The 24,244-nt window shown below is 35.9% G+C and overlaps 1 long non-coding RNA gene and 1 pseudogene across 2 annotated transcripts in view; one reads left to right on the top strand and one right to left on the bottom strand.

Moving 5' to 3' along the window:
- The window catches only part of LOC107978727, a 79,901-nt gene that overhangs the window by 26,775 nt on the left and 28,882 nt on the right, over positions 1-24,244 (bottom strand). The window lies entirely within an intron of this gene.
- On the top strand, positions 10,470-11,480 carry LOC100768157 (annotated as a pseudogene).

Raw genomic sequence — 24,244 nt, 5'->3', positions numbered from 1 at the left:
TGAGGAATAATTGTCTTAAGGTGGAGACTGAAAAGTATCCATTTTCTTAACCAAAAGACCAAAGAATGTAACTTTTACCTTGCAATATAAGTAACAATGGGATCAAGAATAAAGTATATGTCTGTGGTTAGTAAAAATTATATTGATATAGATATTAATTATATTGATATAGATACTAATTACATTGATATAGGTATTAATTATGTTAATAGAATTAATTATATTGATATAGACATTAATTATATTGGTATAAATATATTAATTATATTGATATAGACATTAATAATATTGGTATAGATATTAATTATATTGATATAGATATTAATTACATTGATATAGATATTAATTACATTGATATAGGTATTAATTATGCTAATAGATATTAACTATATTGGTATAGATATTAATTATATTGGTATAGATATTAATTATATTGATATAGATATTAAATATATTGGTATAGATATTAATTATACTGATATAGATATTAAGATGTGATGCACATTTTCTCTCAAGACTTCCCTTAAACATCAATCTCCTTGAAAACAATCCTCTAAAGCTTCCTTTAGATTTCCTTGATCATTCTCTCTGTTGACATACCAGGTTCTTTCAGAAAATTGTCAACTTCACGTTAAAGTTTTAATCAACATTTTTCAGAATAAAATCTTGAATTTTAAAAACCAGTAGTAATGAAAACATTTTCCTCCCCAGCAGCAGCTTTGAGCTGTAAATGACAATAGACTTTGTGGGTCTCTGGATGTCAAGAATGTATTAGTCACCCTGAGAATTCCTTTTCATACACATAAACCTTAAATCCTAATAAACAAATCTCTTTATTTGAAAGGTGACATTCCTCCTTAAAGGAGCCACTCACTGCTCTTGGCTCCACTTGACTTCAGAAGCAGCTCAGAGCTGCATGTCAGGAAACATAACTGGAAACTCACTGATAAAACAATCCCAATCCCGTAAAAAACCTTTGCCTCCCCATATAAAAGGCAAATTGCCCCCTTACTGTATTTTTGGCAATTTAAATGGTATCCGCAATTAAATCTTTAAGGGATACTATTAGTATTTGTTTAGCATAAAGCTCCAGTTATTTTTTCAATGTATGTTTTAATCTGTGTGGGTAATTTAGATATGTTTTATTGAAGGTAAACCCTTTATTGTGTACAATTAGGATAGATACAGTCGCTGGCACAATACACACACACACACACACACACACACACAAACACATATACACACACTTCTCAGGTAGCAGCAATTCAAATATCACAAAAACAGTGGTTTGTGCTGTGAACAGTACAGCATTCCAGTGGAGGCAGTCTATATGTATAGAACAAACTATTTGGCCTCTTCCTTCAACACCCCAGTAAAGTTTTTCAGTTATTAAGTTTTAAAATATCTAAATCCAAGCCAGTGTGATGATTTCTCTGCCTGTAACCCATGCGCCAGCATCATGTCTGTAAGCTTATTTTCAGATTAGAGCTTAGATTTCCTTCAAACAAAAGGCTTCTCCTCCAGCTACACTTTATCACCTACCATGGTTTGCCTTAAAACAGGCACTCAAAAGTTCCCTGAATGAGTGCATGAATGAATGCAATAATCATGCCCTTAACTGTCTGCTAAGAAAGCATTAAAGACAAAGTGTGTATTCTAGCACAAGGGAAGGCATCACCCAGGAAATGACCTTCAACTTGTATTTTGGGGAAAGACATGAATTACACTCACCTACAGACAAAGCACAACAGATTTCTTAGCTTATCCTGAATTCATACAGTTCAATTGCTTAGAGTGTCTACAAGCAGCATAAAGACAGCTTGTCAAAATAGGGCAGAAATTATATAGGGAAGTATATTGAAGCTCAAACTAGTGAAAGTGCATGCCTTTTAAGCAATGTAAAGAGGAATTTATGGGCACTGTACTCTACGATGTCACTGATTTCAGGGTGCACAGCTGGAATGTGAATGATGAGGTGATGCAGATAATCCCTTAATACTTCGCTCAAGGTGAGCTAACAGACTTTGCAGCAGTGTGTCATGTGATTGACAGGACTTGCCACAGATTTGGAGCTTCTAGGATGGTACCTGTCACTGGTCCTCTGCTTGCCTCATGCCTGTACTGTAGGGGGCAAGTTATCCTGATATTTCTCCAGATGTATTCATGCTGAGAGCTGAGTGATGCATGAGGAAATCTTGCCTAAAAATAGGAAATAGACACGTCAAGGCATTATTATGGTCAATTTGACTTAGAGTGGTCCAAAGAAACTAGATCTCCTGTGGAATAAGCAATGGCACCAATAGAGTGGACTTAAAGGCAGTTTCTCATGTGCAGCCACTGGAGTTCTGCTGTATCCAAGAATGTGCACTGACGAGTTGTAAGCCCAAGGTCTCAGAGCTGGTCACTGAAAGAAGATTTTGAATATCACAAATCTAATAATGCCTTATTTTTCTCCACTAGAGTCATTCCAGTGGTAATGGTCAGTATGCTGTATTCCAGATGCATTTTTACATCTTTGTCAAGGTATGTTGCATTTTACCACAAAATATGGTAAAATTATGAAGCATTATATGACCAAAAGAAAAGCTGGGGGTGCTGATACAAACCTTTAGTCCCAGCATTCGAGAGGCAGAGGCAGTTGGATCTCTGTGAGTTTGAGGCCAGCCTGGTCTACAGAGTGAGTTCAAGGACAGCCAGAGCTACACAGAAAAATGCTGTCCTAATAAACAAACAAACAAACAATCAAATAAGAAAAAGAACAATATCAGCCAAGGCATGGAAGGCATACTCTTCAGCAGCATTTAGGGCCTACAAGGAGAGAGGTTGTGAAGTCACTATCCGCCATATTTGGCAGATCACATCTCAGTTATTGACTTTGTAATACAACCAATAATATTTCAAAAGGACCTATGATCCAATGAATGTTTCACAGAAGAGTCCATTGAGACATGTGTGGATTTCATGGTACATGACTATATACAATGTTGCTGTGAATATCAAGCTTATCCCCCAAAATATAGTGAATTTCCTATTCATGTCAAAAGCTATACCTAAGACATCTCACCGAAATGACTGCCTAAACATGGACTGAACAAGACTAACAACAAACATGTCAGGTGGATTGGGGAAAGATCACAGGGCCTAAACCCTTCACAAGCAACTGTGGACAAGTAAGAAATGTTGAGATCAGGAGAAATCAGCTTCCTCAGGGAAGAACACACCAACTGGTTGTCCAATACCAAATCGTAAGCCATAAATTTGTAAAACAGCAAGGAGGGATATATGGAAGTGTTTGGAGGAGGGGGGCTGAGAGGGAAAATGATGTAATTATATTATAGTATCAAAAATAAAAGAAATAATCAAAAAACGCTATGAATAGCTAGACAATGACCATGCAGAAAACAAAGTGAACCTCAAGTTTCGTTAAAGTTTGAGGCAAGCTTAATGCAGTCAGTAGGTTATATATACGTGTATTTGTACACACACACACACACACACACACACACACACACACACACCAGTAAAATTAAAAGTCATGAAATTGGGAGGAGTACATAGCACTAATTGGAGAGGGGCGAGGCAGTCACGGGTGTGAAATAGATGTAACGCCTATGTGTGAAGTTCTCAAAACTATGAAATTCTTCACTAAACAAGAAAAATGAAGAGCTATTAGTAAAAGGCAGGACATCAGGAAAATAGGTTTCAGTTTAAAATCCTGTGTGACAAGAAACAAAGAGAATCATGCAGATGGAAAGACTGTTTAGTGCTTCAAGTATTTGTCTCCGAGGCATCAGGATCTGAGTCTGATCTTCAAAACCTATGTTAAAAAGATGGACGTTTAACATGCACTTGTAATTCCAGCTCTGGAAAAGCTGATGCTAGAGCTTTTGTAGGCTTGCTGAATCGCCTAGGTTGGCTCAAGAGCCCCAGAGACCAGAGCAATAAACAGACTCGGTAATGACATTGATAGATAACAAGAAACAAATCCCTAGGCAGATCTGTGGTTTCGACATGCACACATGTGAAATTTATACCTTTTGCCTTTTCCCACATTCAGAAAAGAAAAATAATCCCATGCATGGGTTACTAGGAGTGTACAGGGACCATCATAAGTGACTTGAAAGGGGATTGCCTCTGAAGATATTTTAGAAATCTATCAGTGATATGGCAAAAGAGATTTCTGTCATTTGATGAAATTGGAACCAAATGGCCATAAAATATCTCAATAGGTATTAAGTTTGCCTACTGGGTAAGAATATGGACTCTCAGCATTAATAATAATATGGTATGCATTCAGACAATAATGCAGTAAAATCACAAAAAGAATGTAGAGAAAGAAATATGAGTCAGTAGAAACTTAATATACAAAAATGTGACTATGTAGATCAACAATTGAAAAGTTTTATGTATAGTCTCAGGGGAATTATCTCATTATCTAGAGAAAATGAAGTTTGGATTGGGTAATTTATCACAAACCTGTTATATTAGCACTCAGACAGTCAGGAAGGTTTATGAGTTCCAGGTTAGCCTGGGCTATTATATAGAAATTCCCTGTTTCAAAAAAAAAAAAACAAATATTTTAACAGAGGGAAAGAGCTTGAGGTTGGGTAGGATGATTCTAGGAGGGGTTGGTAGAAGGGAAAATATGATAAATATATTGTGGAGCATGGTGACACACATCTTTAATCCCAGTACTTGGGAGGCAGAGGCAGGTGGATCTCTATGAGTTCTAGGCCAGTATGGTCTACAAAATGAGTTCAGAAAGGTCAGGACTGTTATACAGAGAAACCCTGTCTCAAAAAACAAAACAAAGTGTGTGTGTGTGTGTGTGTGTGTGTGTGTGTGTGTGTGTGTCTATAAAATTGTTTCATACTATATATAGTGTGAAATTATTTAGATGAAACGAGCACCCAAAACATTTAAAAAATCTGAAATTTGTAGTTCCTCCCTGTAATTCTGGTGCTTATAGGGAAAGGCAGGCTACTTATTGTCTATTTAAGGTCAGTCTTGTATGTAGAGTAAAAGCATAGCTCCAAAACCAAAACATTAAAAAAGAAAAGAAAAAAATTGATTTCTATCAAAATATTAAATAGAACTATAATAACAATAATAACTAACGGAGATCATCTTTGTGATAAATTAATGTTGACACTATGAATGCACTCTATTTGTTTTCTTTTTGTTTAAGACAGAGACCATGTTATTCTTCAGGTTACATTCAAATTGAAGAATCCCATTTCAATTTCCATAGTAGCTGAGATTATGGTTATGTACCATACCACCCAGATACTTAAACAACTCTCACTAAATAGCAGTGTGCATTCTAAATACTTAATCAGCATGACTGTTACTAGTTTCATTGTAGTTTAGACTATTTGTATATATTCTTACCAACTGTTAAATTCTTGAGTCATATAGGTATTCAGTAGGACTTATTGGTTCTATCTAAGAATTTAACTTTTACCTTCTTTGATAGAAAAATAGGAATTTTAGATATTCATGGGGACACTAAATTATAATGTAATTATAATGTTGGCACCTGGGAGACAAAACGGCAGCCCACAGACTGGGAAAAGATATTCACCAACCCCACATCTGACAGATGGCTGATCTACAAAATATACAAAGAACTCAAGAAGCTAGTCCCCCAAACACCAAACAATCCAATTAAAAAGTGGGGTACAGAACTAAATAGACAGTTCTCAATAGAGGAATCTAAAATGGCTGAAAGACACATGAGAAAGTGTTCAACATCCTTAGCCATCAGGGAAATGCAAATCAAAACAACTCTGAGATACCATCTTACTCCTGTCAGAATGGCTAAAATCAAAAATACCAATGATAGTTTATGCTGGAGAGGAGGCAGAGAAAGAGGAACACTCCTCCACTACTGGTGGGAGTGCCAACTTGTACAGCCACTTTGGAAATCAGTATGGCGACTCCTCAAGAAAATGGGCATGAGTCTACCACAAGATCCGGCAATTCCACTCCTAGGCATATACCCAAAAGAAGCACATTCATATAACAAGGACATATGTTCAACCATGTTCATAGCAGCATTTTTTGTAATAGCCAGAAACTGGAAGCATCCTAGATGCCCCTCAACGGAAGAATGGATAGAGAAAATGTGGTACATTTACACAATGGAGTACTACTCAGCAGAAAAAAACAATGAAATCTTGAAATTTGCAGGAAAGTGGATGGAACTTGAAAAAAACATTCTGAGCAAGGTAACCCAATCCCAAAAAGACAAACATCATATGTACTCACTCATATGTGGACCTGCTTTATGATACATAGTAGTGACCATGCTTTATCAGAGCTGTTTTTAATGATGTTGCTCAGAAGGGTTTCCTCCCAGATGATGACTGAGAAGCTAATTTAAAAAGAAATGGTGTCAAGTACCACAAGAGAAACAGAACTGCATTATTTTCTGGGATTTTGTTTTTTACTTTTTTGTTGTTGTTTGTTTGTTTGTTTGTTTTTGTTTTTTGTTTTTTTTTGTTTTTTTAAATGGAGTGTGCTGGATGTCTCTACAATTTTGTTCAAATGATTGCAGAACCTGGAAAAACTGTTGCTGCTATTGATGCATAACATTTTGCCATTATTGCTCTCTCTCTCTCTCTCTCTCTCTCTCTCTCTCTCTCTATATATATATATATATATATATATATATATATATATATAATGCTAATTGAAACTCAAATATGTGAGGAATCCAATGTGTTTCAGAGAGTGCTCACCTGTGCATGCAAATTTGATTTCATCTTTAGTAAGTAGTAAAGTTATATGCTTGCCAAAAAGAAAAATAAGTGAAACACTGGAAGACAAATGTCACACAATTTCAATTTTATGTGTAACCTAGAAATGATGAACTTATGGGAACAGAGAGCAGAATTGTGGCTATTAGGCTTCAATGTGGGTCTTTTAACAGTGGGGAAATGATTGGTTTAAGGATATAAAACTGCAGTTGGACAAGAGGCATGGACTCTGTGAAGTCTTGAGGTCTACTGAGAGCATGATAAATATGGTTGATAACAATATGCTATATTTTAAAAGTTGTGAGATAGTATACTTTAAGTGTTCTCAAAACAAAAATGATGAATATGTGTGATATAACATGCTAATTGGTTTAATTTAGCCATGCCATTGTGAACATACTGTATTGTGTATCATAATTGTGCATGACTTTATTTATGAGCTAAATAAATGAATAAAAAAAAGAAAAATAGGATTTTTAGATATTCATGGGGACATTAAATTATAATGTTGGCACCTGGGAGATTGAGGTCAGATTGGGGAAACCAAGTCAGCAAACCTCTGTCTTAAAAAATGAGAGTGGTCCATAGGGCTTCTGTTATTCCTTGACTGAGAGAGTCATATTCATTTCATTGTTATTTGAACTTTTTTTCAGTTGCTTAGCATCTTCTGAAGTATAAAAGAGAAGGGAGAAATTATTATGATGTCATTTGTTCAAGAGTGAATTATGGCTCTGGAGTATCTATCTATAGATATATCTGCAGTAAGATTTATTGGGGGATTACATACATCAGATTAAATGAAGAATGAGGAAAATAATTCTAATGCAGCCAACATTGAGAAGAAATAGAAGCACACATTTCTTATCTCCTTGCTAAGCAATCTGCTAGGGTATTGGAGCCTGTTCCATTAGCAGAATGATAGAATTATTCACCATTCTGTCTGCATATGTTTAATAAGGATCTTATAAACATGAACTGTTATGAAGCAAAGTAAACTTAAAACCTAAATATTATAGAGGAAATAGCATAGAATCACTTAAAGATAAATTTTTCCAGATAGGTTTCTAAAAGCAAAGCCAAGTTCCTGAATAAAGAGTTCTGGAAGCTTTTATATAAACTGAAAACACATAGAAATTAGGAAAAATTATGCACATACCTAAGTTTTCCTCCATTTTTAAGGGAAGAAAAATATACAAATATTTCTGTATATATGCATACAGCATTTGTACTGCATATAAATTATCTAATGATACGTAGATATAATGAATATATTTATCTGAGTAAGAATCCATATCTATATTTTTGAGAATAAGAGACCCCTAAGAAGAAAGGTAAATGAGAAATCATTTTTGAATAAAGAACACTAACTCAGTTGTTGCAAACAGTTGTATAAATAATTCTTATGCAAGATTTAAAAGATTGGAGAAAAGGACTATATCCAAAGAACCTAATACTCTCCAAAACATGCTGATGTTGGTCACCTTTAGGGTTGGTTGGATGTGGGGCCACCTGGGAGGCACATCCACAAGAAGGAGTTCCCAAAGAAACTTCCGGGGGGGCATACCTTAAATACAGATGTCAATGTCCCATTGGATAGGACTCTAGACTGAATAATAGAGGAGGCAAAGAAAAAATTCAAAATGAATGTCTCTATTTTCTTTTGCTTCTTCCATAATAATATTCAGTTACATTCCCATTAGAATGAAATCTTCGCTCCCAAACATGCTATCCATCATTGACCGAGGATACTTAAACAATAAACCATAATGAATCTCTCTTTTACATTGCTTTTGGTCAGGCAATGTAACAGTGGTGAGAATAGTATCTAATACTCATGCTGGCCCATACAGTTTGGTGACCAGGAAAAGGAATGCCCAAGTCTGCCATATGAAATAGTTTTCACAGCAATGGTGTCAAGGTATCTATGAAAATGGGTTAGAATCCTCTTGAAATTTTATAAAAGTGAATAATTAAAGTTTTAAGGTTTTATTCTTAAACACTGGAATTGGTGTGTCTTCAGACATTACGGAATCATTAATTTAAAATACACTTTAGCATTGTTGAGCTTTTTAAATCACTTTATGGGGGGTTCTGTAATCTATGAATGTATTATCATAATTTCTGAGAAAAGCTGTATATACAGGAATGTATTATTCCCTTTACTGTAAAAGTCTGTTAAATGTTTTAAGTATGCATAAAATAACAATATTTCCACCTAAAATATTAATGTAAGTCACTAAATAGATACATGATCAATTTTAGAAATAGAATGTGAATACTTGAGAACATATGAAAACTAAATATGACACTTGTAAATTTCAAGTTGAAACATTTCTCTGGATATTACCTGTTTAAATTTCTGAGCTTCACTTGAAGACAAAAGAAAAAATAATTCCCAGAAACATCAAAATCTTGTTTTAAGACTACAATAAAATGCTGTTATAAAAGCAAGCTGTCACAAATAGGCCTCTCTTCAGCATAAGTTTGTGACAATTCTGCCTTTGGATATAGTCATTAATAATGCTTCCTTACTTTCATGTTTGCTCTCAATTTAACAACAAATTGTATTGGCAATGTAAACAATTGAGTATAAGACAATCGTTGTATTTTACTTGTGTTTACTTTATGTAGCTGGAAAACAGAAGAAAAATAAATAATTTAACAACCATCTAAAGTATGGTTATGACTAAATTTAATTTTCAGTAATTTGACAAGTATTGGTTTATTCAGTATATTTAAATAGGTACTGAATTTTCTAGTTCTCATAAGGTGAAATGTCAATATCAGGTTAAGTCTTCAACTACATGGGTAACTAACGAACTTGGAGCCAGATATCATTGGTTGTTGTGAAGCTCATACTTGCCTACTTTTCTAAACGGTAAATTGCCAAGGACTCAGACAACTGCTAGCGCTGCTGCCTAACATGTCCCCCCCCCCCTCTTTTTTTTTTTTTTTTTTTTTTTTTTTTGGTTTTTTTCGAGACAGGGTTTCTCTGTGGCTTTGGAGGCTGTCCTGAAACTAGCTATTGTAGACCAGGCTGGTCTCGAACTCACAGAGATCCTCCTGCCTCTGCCCTCTGCCCCCCCCCGAGTGCTGGGATTAAAGGCGTGCGCCACCAAATGTCCCCTTTTTAAAGGACACTAGTTCCATTTTTGCTGACTCTCCTTTAACTCCAGGCTATCTTTTCAATTTGATCTCTCTATTATGTGAAAGTTACTCTTACCAAGAATGTCAGCCCCTTCCCTTGATACCAAAAGAGTGCTTTGATTTATGCCAATGGCTGGAATTTTGGTACTAAGAATTGCAGATTGCTATGGCTGACAAATTGAAGTCTTAAAGTCTGGCTTCCTTCAATTTTCTGTAAGGGCTTTGAATTATTATTTAATGAAATGCATTGAAATATCCAAGGGCCACCCTTCTCACATCCTAAGAACCAGTTATTTCTCTCCATCACACCTGAGAAACATGTTTTGTTGTGTAGACAGCTATCAAGAGAGATTACTAAGAGAAGGCGTACATTCAAATTTTCAGTCTTTAATAGTTAACCACTGTTCTTTGAACAATGGTGTCTGCTGGCATACTGGTTTTTCAAACTCATTTTTTGTTTGCAGATTGTTTTTATTAGAATTAGAAACAAGGGCAGTTCCTTCCACTTTCTTCCTGCCCTGAGCACGGAGGCTCCGGCCGCTGGCCCCTTGCCACTTCCCCGGTGCCATGTCCCTGAAACGGCAGTCCATGCTCCTGCCCCAGTCCAAGAAACCCAAGTCGGTCCCCGCAGCGAAGCTGGACGACAAGCCGGCCTCGCTCGGCCTGCCGAAGGGAGAAAAAGAACAGCGAGAAGCAACTGAACACATTGACCAAGTACAAAATGAAATAGACAGACTTAATGAACAAGCCAGTGAGGGAATTTTGAAAGTAGAACAAAAATATAACAAACTCCGCCAGCCATTTTTTCAGAAGAGGTCAGAACTGATCGCCAAAATCCCAAATTTTGGGCTAACAAAATTTGTCAACCATCCACAAGTGTCTGCCCTGCTTGGGGAGTAAGACGAAGAGGCTCTGCTTTACTTGACCAGAGTTGAAGTGACAGAATTTGAAGACATTAAATCAGGTTACAGAATAGATTTTTATTTTGATGAAAATCCTTACTTTGAAAATAAAGTTCTCTACAAAGAATTTCATCTGAATGAGAGTGGTGACCCGTCATCAAAGTCCACGGAGATCAAATGGAAATCTGGAAAGGATTTGACAAAATGCTCAAGTCAAACACAGAATAAGGCCAGCAGGAAGAGGCAGCAGGAAGAGCCAGAGAGCTCTTTACCTGGTTTACTGACCTTTCTGATGCAGGTGCAGATGAGTTAGGAGAGGTCATCAAAGACGATATTTGGCCAAACCCCTTGCAGTACTATTTGGTTCCTGATATGGATGATGAAGACGGAGAGGCAGAAGATGATGATGATGACGATGAAGAGGGGGAAGGCTTGGAAGATATTGACGAGGACGGGGATGAAGATGAAGGTGAAGAGGACGAAGATGACGACGAGGGGGAGGAAGGGGAGGAGGATGAAGGCGAGGATGACAGCACAGAAGACTGATGGATTCCAACCCTCTTTTTTATTTTCTTTTATTTTCAATTTTCTCCAGTCCCGGGGAGCAAGTTGCAGTCATTTCCCTCCCCTCCCCAATCCCTCTTGTGCTCAGTCGCTCGTTTTTTGAGGTCTCTTCTCAACACCATGGTTCTCAACTTATTTGGGGGGAAATACTTGGAGCAAAATATAACGAGAAAAGAATCTTCCCCCCCCCCCAAAAAAGAATTAGAAACAAGATTGTTTTACATGTCAATCCTAGTTCCCACTCCCTCCCCTCCTCTCCTACCACCCCCCAACTATATCATATCCTTTGGGATAGGGCCTAGCCCCCCCAGGGGCTTGGCTCAGGGAGTATCCCTCTATGTGGAATGGGCTCCCAAAGTCCACACCTATGCTAGGGGTAAGTACTGATCTACTACAGGAGGCCTCATAGATTTCCGATGTCTCCTCAGTGAAACCCACATTCCTGGGGTCTAGATCAGTTTCCCAGCTATCAGTCTGGGGAACAAGATCTCCCTGTTGTTCAGGTCAGCTGTTTCTGTGGGTTTCACCAGCCTGGTCTGGACCCCTTTGGCGTTTTAAAAATATAAATAAAATAGTAACTCCATGATTTGAATAATAAATTTAAAACAGAGTATATTGTAATCTGTTAGAGTCTAACAAACTTTAGCTATTCAGAGACCAAAAGAAAATCAACCTATGTATAAATGTGCCTCCATTTTTATGAGAAGGTCTGATTTTGTGCTGTTATAAACAATAATGAAAGTGTCTGTAAATGTTCTGAGACATGGACACATTTTAGCTTCAGTGGAAGCTTTTGATTTCTCTAAGAACAATAGTTCTTACAGCATATAATTGAATGTATATGGTTGTATAGAAAGCCAAATACTGACCTAAATTAAATATTAAGAGCCTTTTATGTGTAACTGGTAAGTAAATAATTTTGTCTTCAGACAGGTTCACTTAAAAGAAAATAAATGAAAGTGATGCACACCAAATTAACTCACAGGGATGGAAATATAGGTTCAATTTAATATCTCAGGTGTGACAATGGACAGTTGATCTATTTTAAAAGTCATAAAATAATTGTTAAAAATTCTTACAGAACTTTTAAATTCATAAACAAATATTTATGTGTATATGCATGCAAACAAGAAACATATGTTGCAAGACAGAGTTTCTTTGTGTAGGGTTAGCTGTCCTAGAACTCACTCTGTAGACCAGGCTGGCCTCAAACTCTTAGAGATCTGCCTACTTCTTCCTCCAAAGTGCAACTAGAGGCAGGAGCTGATGCAGGAGACATGGAAGGAAGCTGCTTACTGGCTTGCTTCCCATGGCCTGTTCAGCCTGCTTTCTTATAGACCCAGGACTACCTGCCCAGGGATAGCGCCACCCTCTCCTGGCTGGGTCCTCCATCACTGATCATGAAGTGAGAAAATACCTTACAGCTGATCTCATGGAAGCCTTTCCTAAACTGAGGCTCCTTCCTCTCTGGTGACTCTAGATCATATCAAGTTGACACACAAAACCAGCCAGTACAATGGCATTTGTTTTTTTATTTGAACTCTTCTTTCTACTAATGGAGTCTCCAAAATTGATTAAGTATGGGAAAGGTTTCCAGCGGCCATAAATGGTCACTTATACTGGGAAATGTGAATTCACAGATGAGCTAATACCATATCCTGCGCTGAGACTTTGCCAGGAGAATGTGTGGGAATCTTAATACAGGAAAATTTTCTTTAAAAAGAGAAAAAAGCATCCCAGTCTTTCAAATGAGGTCCCTTTTAACAAAGCCTGACTTTATTAAAAAGTGACTCATTTTCGCAGCCAGCCCCCTTCAGAATATCATAAATCTGAGAGCAGAACTATAAAATCTGACCTCTGATCTGAAACAGATGTTGGTCTTTCTACCTTTTGCTGGTCTATGACTTGTCCTGATTGCTCACTAAACCTCAAGCTCTGACATTGTCCTGTCTTTTTACTTCTGCATCTTCTGCACAACTGAAGACATCACTCAGTAGAATCACAGTCCCCTTTTCCGTTTCTGCTTTAGAGCTCCATTGTTCTTACCAGTCTTTCACACTATACATTCTCCTTGTCTGTTTATAACCACTCCCACTAGAAAGGAATTTTAGGGAATAATGTTTTATTTTGCTTCTTTTGCTACTGTCCCCACAGTTCTTTCACACAGGTGTCTCCTAGGATCTAAAACACATATATGATGACTAATGAGACTACATAATTGTACTGAAATTTTAGATTTTCAGTGGTAATTTGAGATTTTATTTCTGTATATATAGTGAGCTGTTTCTTTATGTCATTTAGGATTAGAATGGCTGCGTCCACTTTTACAGGTCTTCTAGTCGGCAACAAGATTGCCACTTACATGTTCATTCACAGCAGAGACCATTTTCCCTGTTCTGTGACATATCTAAGCAGCATGACACACATGATCCAGTGGGAAGAGTACAAGTTTTAGGAATGACAGTACTAACGTTGATGCTCTCATACTACAATTTAAGTGTCGAGAGCTTGATTTATCTGTTTTCTCTTACTACATATAAGTAGTAAAAACTTAATTTAGTTAGAGAGATTTAAGTAGAGAAAAACTCAATGGGGATAATAAGGTCATCAAGTAAAATGTATCTGAGCTGGTGAGCGTTATCTCTATTAATGTAGCTTGTCTGTCAAAGTAGTGTTGCACAATGAGTTCAAATGTAAGCTCGCTCCTCTATTTCCTTATCCTTGAGGTTGAGGAAAATTCATTCTCTCAAGAATATCAAAAAAATTTGAGACATTCTAAAAGATTCTATTGTGCTGCACTGTAAACGTCAGTGTTGGCTAAGGCTAAAATTGAAATTAGTGGTTAGACAGATTAATAGCTCAACTAGCACAATGCTTAGGACAGAGCAATTATCCAATGTTCTTGATCTGATTTAGGCCTTGCTATTCTTTAAAAATTATATGTTCATTGAAATTTGCTTTCAGAGGAAATTTTCATACAGAACATCATTTTTCAAGAGCTGAAGAGTAAGGGAAAAAGAGCATGTTTCCAAAGTTTAGGGCCATTATCTACATGTCTATCAGTCTGCAGGACTGAAACAGTTTTCAAAGGACTATAAAGAATTCCATGACCCTCAGAAACGAGGTTTGGATTCTCTCTCTACTAGAAATCTTATTCTGAATCCAATGTTATTATCATCATCAAATTTTAATTAAACATATTAAGAAATGCATCTTTTACTTTTAAATTTTCATGTTTTTCTATGAAGCTTCCCATTTAGAGTTAAGTTGTTTCCACATGGTGGGTACTGGGAATGAGGCATATGTCTCCTCTATACCCAACTTTTACCGTTATGAAAATGTGCTATCTTCCTTTAGGTAAATAATCTAATAGTGTAATGTATTGATCCTCTGCAGGGTGTAGGAGGGAGAGAAGGAGGAAGAAAGGGAGAGATAGAGAAGGGAGAGAGGGAGATAAAGAAGGAAGGAGGAAGGGAGGAGGAAGGAAGGAAGGAAGGAAGGAAAGAAAGAAGGAAGGCAAGCAACAATTCAACTTCTATCTACCTTTGGCATTTTTATTATCCTATTTCCTGAGACAAAAAAACTCAGACAATTAATACTCACTAAAAATGAATTGAAATATTACTAATTTGAATATTTATAAACATATATCTGATATTCATTTCAATCACAAAATCCTTAGGAGATCTTGGTGGGCTCAATTCTTAATTAGATTTAAACATTCATTTTCTTTACTAGATCCCAACAACTTTGAATGACAGTTTTAGATGCTTTGCTGTCATGGTGTTTAAAATTAGCATGTTGTCTTCTAGTTTACTTTCTATAATTACCAATTTATGACTTTAGTGATTTCCTATGTATTATATCTTCCTATTACTGAAAGACTTATGAGTAAGTTTTAAAATTAATTTCTTTCTTGTTTAATTAAATGGTTTCTATTGAATGTACCACAAATTTTATATATTGCATACGCACTCTCAATTGACTATGTAAGTTTTACTTAAGTAATTCTTAAAGTAAGTATTTAATACTCAAACTATTTTCTAATCATTTTGTACATTTCTATTTACACCTTATAGTCAAAAAGTAAATGATCAATGATAACATATTTTATAAATGTATGTTATTTATACTTTACCTCAAAAGTCATTAAACTTTGAAAAAAGGGAAACTTTAATACAATAAAAAGATTAAAGGTAATATACAGTGCTTTTAGTTCAATAACAAGAACAAAAAGTAAATTTAATATAAAGAATAAAAGTAGAACAGAAAGAAAATAAATAATCACGGATTAGCAGTGAGCCAATGATATGGTTTTAAACTTATTTTTTCTGTTCTGATTGCCTCAACTGCAAACAAAATTATCAGATTTTGATTTATTAATATACTATTTTTGTTTTTTTATTAAATCAACCTTTTCTAAACAATATCTTTATCCTGGACATTTTGGTGGATACTGGGCATGCAAAATGAACCAAAATACTAAGGTAAAATTGAGGTAAACTTATCAGGTTAAACAGTTGCTGCCTACTTTTTTAATTCCTTAAATCTACAAACTATTTAGTGAATCTTATTCCTAACATTACTAAAGATTTCTAATAAGCATTTTATGTGCTTCTTTTTATTGATTACTTGTTATATTTCATTATAAATGCTTCTTTATTATTATGTCACTTGTATATCAATATAAATGATTAATTTAAAGTCAAAATCCATGATTCTAACCTTTTTGAAGATAAATAGGAAGCTATCTTATTTGCATTCCTACTCCTTGAGCCAATCACAAGAAAGAAAATGGTATGTGATAAGTATATTCAAATTGAATGCAGGCAAATGAAAAAAAATAGAAAACCAGAACCAATCAAAGTACATAGTTACAAATCCCAGTACTAACTGGTATGTCTATAACACGCATCTGCACCTAAGGTTCAGGGTGCATCGTGGAAGAGGGGGCAGAAAGAGAGCCAGAGGAGTGGAGTTTGGGAGCTTGTATCTCCGAGAAATGCCACACACACACACACAAAGACTGCCAAAAACATAAGCTGAATAAGGACAAGAACAATAGACCTGTTAACCACGGACAGGAGGAGAGTTTATGAGGCAACAAGCCAACTAAAGGAGCTACAAGCAAGTAAGGAATACTGAGAGAAGGAGAAACAACCTTCTCAGGGGAGATAGTACAGATGGGCTTTCCAGTACTTAACAGTCAGCCCTGAAAACATAAAACAGTATCACTATACAGACTGATCATGTTGTATTTATGCATTTCAGTGTGTGTTTGTGTGTGGTGTACACATATGCATGTTTTTTTCTTTATTTTGTGTTTTAGTTTTTCCCTGTTATTCAACTAAAAGTAGTATACACTAGATTTTAACTTTTTGATTACTTTATATTTTATTAAACTTCCATAAATATGTGTATATGTGTGTGTGTGTGTGTGTGTTGTGTGTGTAGCAACAACAAAAGAGAAGCCACAAATGTGAAAAGGAGCATAGAGAATCATATGAGAGAGTTTGGAAAAAGGAAAAGAAAGAGGGAAGGGATGTAATTACATTATAATATCAAAAAATAAGTATTAAAGCAACAAAACTTACTTCTCTTTCAGGGTATTCAAACCCAGGTTGGAATCCCAATATTCACACCAGGTAGTTGCTAAGAGCCTGCAATTCTAGTTCCAGGAACTCAAAGTCCACTGGCCTCTGTGAGCACCTGCTTCAGCAAGGTATACAGAAACACCCAGAGCTACACTAATGCACACAAAGTAAGTTAACACGGGAATAAATAAATCTAAAAGAAGAGATCAGCTTGAGTAGAATTCTTTGTTTTCAACAAACAAATATAATTAATAATTTTAATATTTGGAAATAGAAGAAATTTCACACAATCACCCTCATTTTAAATGGGGCATTAGAATGTTAAAAAGCACCTATATATTAATGAGTTCTAAAACTGCTCTGAACTTTCCTCCAAGACTTTGAAAAAATACTTGGTAAAATAAAGCTAAAAAATCTATACTTGCCTATCAGCTAAATATCTAGTTGAGTTGATATAAAGCAAGAAAATGTCTAAATGCTATGTATCTAAATAAGCTCTGTCACCTAATATGTGAAATATTAAAGAATTATTTTTGATTTCACAAAGCCTATAGTAAAGATGGAATACTCACAAATCAGTAGAATACACACATGCACACACATACATCATAGTGCACTGATAATTCAATGTTAAAATGTTACATTTACATTTCCTTCATGTTTCTTTTATGGCTATACTTTCAAGGTTTTCTATAATGATCATGTATTATACTCACACATAGAAATAATTCAAATGAATGTTCATAAGGATATAAAATACAGAACATAACTCAGGATAAAAGCATGCAGCTAAACATTATGTTGAGGTTATATTTAAAATAAAATAGCAACATTTTTCCATTATCGCTGCTGGAATGACATAATGTGTATTAAATGATGTAGTCCTCAAAACAGCGTTTTCTAGGTTGATTGTGTATGAAATGTCCTTTCATTTATCTGTTTTGTTTATTGTAGTTTGTAGCTATGTTGCATTGTCTTCTGGAAATTATTGAAATTATAAATTAGAATAACATTCTCAAAAATCGTGCATTGCATAGCATTTTAAGTGACCTGATACTTAAATTTTCTAAAGAGGTTCCTCATCTTATCTTTTCCACATCAAAACTGATTTTTGAAAGTATTTGCTAATTTTGATAGTAAACTTTGGCACGAATTGTTGCTTTTTTAATAACATGACGAAATTCTCCTAGTATATTGGTCAGGAGATTTTTGTAATCTCCTTATCCCTATTATTTTCATTCACTTTCTTTATGCATTTGTTTCATGACTGTGGGTTATCTATTTTAATAAGTATTAAAATTTCAAAGTAGTCTATCACCCTTATCCAATAATACTTATAAAACCATTTCACAAAATGTATGTGAATATGAAGTTAATTAATGGAAGGGATTTTGAACTCAACTTGAGAAATTGATATGTCAGCTCTAAATAAATGGCCTGGATTTGCATTTACCTACTGAACTTTTATCTGTAGTCCTTCCTTGAGCTATGCCACTGTGTAATCAGCTAATAAAGTTTAGAGAGTCAGATATGAAAGTAGCAAGGTAAAAATTGCTTGAATAAATCAGTTTTCTTCCCTTATGTGAGTATAACCATTTAAGGCATTAAAATTAGTTGCTTTCAAACTCCAAGACCCAGCTTTTGAAACAGAATCTCGAAGTTATGGGGGAAAATGTTCAAAGTGCATCTAAGTCATTCAGAGTTCACCAAGCCCTTCGCATTTCCAATCTGACCCACATCGTATTTATTGGCTATAATGACTGTGGATCATAACAAACTCAGGATGCTTCTGGAAAGGCAAAATACCCCCCATGAATAATGCAGCAGTTAACATTGAAGTACTGTCTTCACGCTTGTTTATGATATGATAAATGTGTTAACAGTCCATTGCTATCTAACCACAAAAGTGCACTTGGCCAGAAGTATCTTTTACAAACCAATAAAAAATGGGAATAAGATGAGGAATAAGGCAACTTTTATGGAGGTGAAACAGGAGATAATACATGCTATAAGTAATGCAACATTGTACATGTGAATGTTTGCATGCGTGCATAGTACGCGTCTATTGAATTAACATGTTTATGTGAGCTTATGTGAGTCTGTGTGATCTGTATCTTTATGTGCTTATGTGGCTGGATTTCCTAGTTTTCATTTTAAATAATAATAATACAGTCAATGGGTGAAGAAATATGGAGAGGATGTAAAGTTGGGATATTTATAATCAATATTTGAGAAAAACACAGAAATCTAAAACGTTCATGTCCATCATCACTACAAAACATTTAAGATCTCGGTTTCAGCACCAGTTTTTCTGACAAATTACATTTAAATGAAAATCCCTTATGAGAGCTGTTTTAGTGGTTTCCTATTGCTATACCACACATAACACAATCTGGACACAGGACGTGATGTGTATGTGTGTGTATGTATGTCTCACAGTCTATGTGCAACAGAACTCTGGGCATAGCCTGACTGGGTCCTACTGGGCTCCCTCAGAGTCTTTTCCAGCCTGTATTAACCTCAGAAAGCATCAGTAAGGAAGACTGCCACCAAGGCTGTTCACTTTAGTGGCAAAATACATTCTTTCAGGTTTTGAGATTATTATGTTTTCTATATATTATCTATGTAGTAGTCCAGATGACTCCCAGATCTCCGATATCAACACACTATCGTGTGTCCCTCCACATAGACAGCTTATACAACTTGTTCTTCAAGGCCCACCTGAAAATCTCGTTAATCTCAGTAAGGACTGAGTTGTATTTTTTAGGGTACTTCACCTAATTAAGGCCCACAAAGATAAATATTTTGTGACTGATTTGACTTAATGAAAGTTAAAGCAAAAAAAAGAAAGAAAGAAAGTTAAAGCAATGTAATCTGAAAGTACTATTTAACCTTGTCTTAATATTTGGCACATTGCAGAACTGACATCTCATCATATTTATGAGTTCCTACTATGCTCAAGTTTGGTAAAAAACTGTAGATGGAGGTTCCTCTTCTGCCTGGTCCCACAGCCATTTAGTCCCAAGTAAACACACAGAGGCTTATATTAATTATGAACTGTTTGGCCAATAACTTAGGCTTCTTACTGGCTAGCTCCATCTTTATCATTAGCCCATAACTAATAATCTATGTATCTCTACATGGAATTGGCTTACCAGAGAATGCCCAGGCATCCTATCGTCCTGGTACCTACATGGAATCTCCCTGTCAGCTCCTCCTTCCCTCCTTTCCCCAGAATTCTCCTTGTCTGGTAGCCCTGCCTATACTTCATGTCTAGCTACTGGCCAGTCAGTGTTTTATTCATCAACCAGTAAGGAAATATATATACAGAAGGAAATTCCCCCACCAAATAACTAAGTTGAGACTATGATCACCAAGCATATTGGATTTTAGAAAAACAATTGGTCCCACTATCTAAGCTTTTGTAACATTCTATATCATGTTGATCTACCCAATTCTTTTCTTCAATTACCAAGATCACCATATGTTTAGGAAAATATTCTGAACTACCTAAGGCATTATTTCTGTTGCTTTATCTTTTCCTTTATTTCACTTCCCAACTTTTCAATGCATGAGGCCTGTGTATACTGAAAAACTAGTACCATATAGAGCTGTGGGCAGCAATCTAGCTCTCCCAATGAGTCCTCACTACTTTCGAATACTACAGTATGTTAAAGCATCATGAACAAGGGGGAGTAAATGCATAGGGAGAAAAGAACCAGAATATGATTTTCTTAACATGTTTATGCTTTTAGGAAATATGTTCACTCTTTTCTCTCATGTTCCTCATCAGTCAAAATAAATCTCTTGTTGTTCTTTATTTTGAGGTATTAATTTGCTTACAACACCCCCTACCACCCTACAAACCCTCCTTAATACAACTCCCCCTCCTTCAAATTTATAGCCTCTTTTCTCATTAATTGTTATTCTAAGCATACATGTATTTGTTCCTAAATATTCATATATGATCCTAAATATAACCTGTTGAACCATGTAATAACTGTATGCCTGCTTTAAGGATTAATCACTTCATGCTTGACAAGCAGTTGGTGTTGTGTTTTGTTTTTTTTTGGGGGGGGACCATCTGTCCAGCCCCAGCTTTACTCCATCACCTACACTTTTTGTAAAGAGTGGAGGTCTCACGGACTTGTCCCTGTCCAGACTGGCATGCTCATTTGTGTCATCCTTGTGGATCCACAGTTGGGAAGTCGTGCTGACAGGGCTTAACATGTATAGTCTTTCTGTTACAAATAAATGAATAAACTTTCTAATTCAATATAAAGTGGAATGATAGGCAAGAAAGTACCAAGCCCACAGCAAACTCTTCTCTAAGTAACGTTCCTTTCCCATTTGTAACCACCCATACTGTTTAGATTTGACAGAATAATAACCTCCATAAACTGATTGCATGAAGTGTATTATCCATATTTCACAGTACACATAAGATATCATATTTCTTCATATTGGCTACTGAGACAGACTTACTGGCTTAAACCACATTTCTTTTTTCAAAGAACTAGAAACCAGAAACCTGCAACCATGATAACATCAGAGGCACATCACCAACATAAGAGAGAATGATCCTCTCAAATTCTCTAAATTAATTCCTTATGCATTGACATTTTCAGTTAAATATATTTTATAGATTCCAGAGGTTAAGAGGACTCAATATTGTTTAAAGAGCCATCATACAGCCTGTTACAAATCTAACTTGAAGTACCAGTCTTATTTCAATTTTGTAGGAGAAGGAACCATATCTCAGAAATATCCCCAGGGTCATACATGCTTGTCTGTCTAGCAGGATGGAAGAGAGGATGATGAGACACACATTTATTTCTGAATCTCAAAACATGTCCTAAATATCTGGCTGTATATTATTCTCTGATAATATCCACCAATTCCTGCAGTTGAAGGAAAATTTTTCCCTGGAGGAAGTACATCTATCAGTTCAGAAGATGATTTTACACATTTTTCCTTATATGAGCTTAACCTGACTTTCTAAACCTGTCAAAATCACTTCTCCTAGTGAAAATTAGCATGAGCGTGGGAGTGAGAATTGAATTGCTATAAATTTGAAGATGTCAAATTGAGGGTCAAGTAGCTGCCTATCTTGGTTCTTTAATTAGAAGATGTCAGAATTTTGTGTTAAGAATCAAAAAGGAGGGTGAATCATCCAACTTTGTGCTGTGGTATTTGTCGTTGACCCTGTGTACCACACATGACAGTCATCAGAGACAAAATGAAAAGAAAAATAACTACAGATGCTGCAAAGACTCCCATTGTCTCCACAGTTCATTGACATCCGTTGTCTTTACTTCCCACGTGACCTGAACTTTCCCTACAAATGTACTCTGTTATCTTGGTAATATGGCAATTGGTCAACATGTCTCAATTTATACATACAAAGACTGAGCTTCCCAAATCCAAAAATGCAAATTGGTCCAAATTCTAAATTTTTGAATAACCACGGGATGGCAAAAGTAGAAAACGCCATACAAATCGAGTAAAATATTATAGAAAATCTCCTTTAGGCTAAAAAAAATGGTACATATGAACCATAAGACATTTGTGCTTAGACTTGTATCTTGTCCCAAGTACATCATTATATACAAGATTTTTCCAAAGCTTTTAAAAAGGCAAACTGCTTCAGGTTCCAAGCATTTTGAATAAGCTGAATGCAAGTTATATATTTTTTTTGCTAATCAGAATAAATTGCATAAATTTAAATTTTTTCTGCATAGCCAAAGAAACTATCAGCAGATCAACTGGTCTACAGAATTGGAGAAAATTCTTGCAGTTACACTTGAAATATGATTATTTGTGTACAGGTTTTATAAAGAACTAAAAGAAGAAAAAAATGAAACATGGATAAACAGAAACTACCAATCAATAAATAAGCTAAAAGCAGTTTTCCAACAAAGACACAAAGTCTCAGTATTATTCTTAAGCATTCATCATCCCCAGGCATTGGGAAAACATAAATTAATACTACTTTGAAATACCACTTCACCCATTCAGAGTGACTAATGCCATCAGATCTGAGACTAAAGACCGGGAAGAATATGGAGGATGTGTAGATGGTATGTGGAGGATGTGTAGAGGGAATCCTTATTTATTGCTGGTGAGAGTGCAAACTAGCACAGATATTATAGAAATAGTAAATCGATGAAGATTTCTCAAAGAATTAAAATACAACAACCATATGGCTCAAGTATACCACTTCTAAGCATATCCTACCATAAATGTTCATGGTTATTGTTGCTCAGTTCATGAAAGCAAGGAATTTGGATCTACCTAGATGTCCACTAACAGGCAGATGGATAATATAAGTGTGCTATGTATACTCAATAAAATTTTAGTCCTTTCTTTAAAAAGTGAAAATTTCCAGGAATTGATGGCTCTACACTGTTCGGTACTCAACAAGATGACAGAAAAAAATTATTTTCTGTTTTATGTGTGATCTACCTTTACTGTATGCATGTATATACATAAACAGGTATAAATGTGAGGAAAACCTAAAACATACAAAGGAAGCTAAGACTGCTGAAGAAGGGCTGCTGAGGAAGGAGTTCAAAATAAAACCTCCTGACATGAAGTTGAAAGGGGCTTGGGCAGAGGCTACAAGCAGTATGGGCAACAGTGTGGGAGGAAATAAGAAGGTGGAAGATTTTGACAAGCAGCATCCCCCAAAATGCCATAAAGATATATAAAATTTTATACTAATTTTCCATTTTTCTTTTTTATTTGAATTAGAAACAAGATTTTACATGTTTTAGATGTCAATCCCAGTTCCCTGTCCCTCCCTCTCCCCTACCACTCCCCCACCCAACTAAAACCCTACCTATCATATACCCTTTCTGCTCCCCAGGGAGAGGGAGGCCTTCCATGGGTGTCATCAGGGTCTGTCATATCCTTTGGGATAGGGCCTAGGCCCAGCCCTGTATGTCTTGGCTCAGGGAGTATCCCTCTATGTGGAATGGGCTTCCAAAGTCCACACCTATGCTAGGGATAAGTATTGATCTACTACAGGAGGCCCCATAGATTTCCAAGGTCTCCTCACTGACACCCACGTTCCTAGGGTCTGGATCAGTCCTGTTCTGGTTTCCTAGCTATCAGTCTGGGGATGAAGAGCTTCCCGTTGTTCAGGTCAACTGTTTCTGTGGGTTTCACCAGCCTGGTCTGGACCCCTTTGCTCATCACTTCTCCTTCTCTGCAACTGGATTCCAATTGAGTTCAGTGATTAGTTGTGGGTGTCTGCTTCTACTTCCACCAGCTG

Source organism: Cricetulus griseus, chromosome 2 (genome assembly GCF_003668045.3).
Source record: "Cricetulus griseus strain 17A/GY chromosome 2, alternate assembly CriGri-PICRH-1.0, whole genome shotgun sequence".
NCBI classification, from domain to species: domain Eukaryota; kingdom Metazoa; phylum Chordata; class Mammalia; order Rodentia; family Cricetidae; genus Cricetulus; species Cricetulus griseus.
The sequence above is the reverse complement of the archived record's forward strand: the minus strand, read 5'-3'. Positions and strand labels throughout refer to the sequence as shown.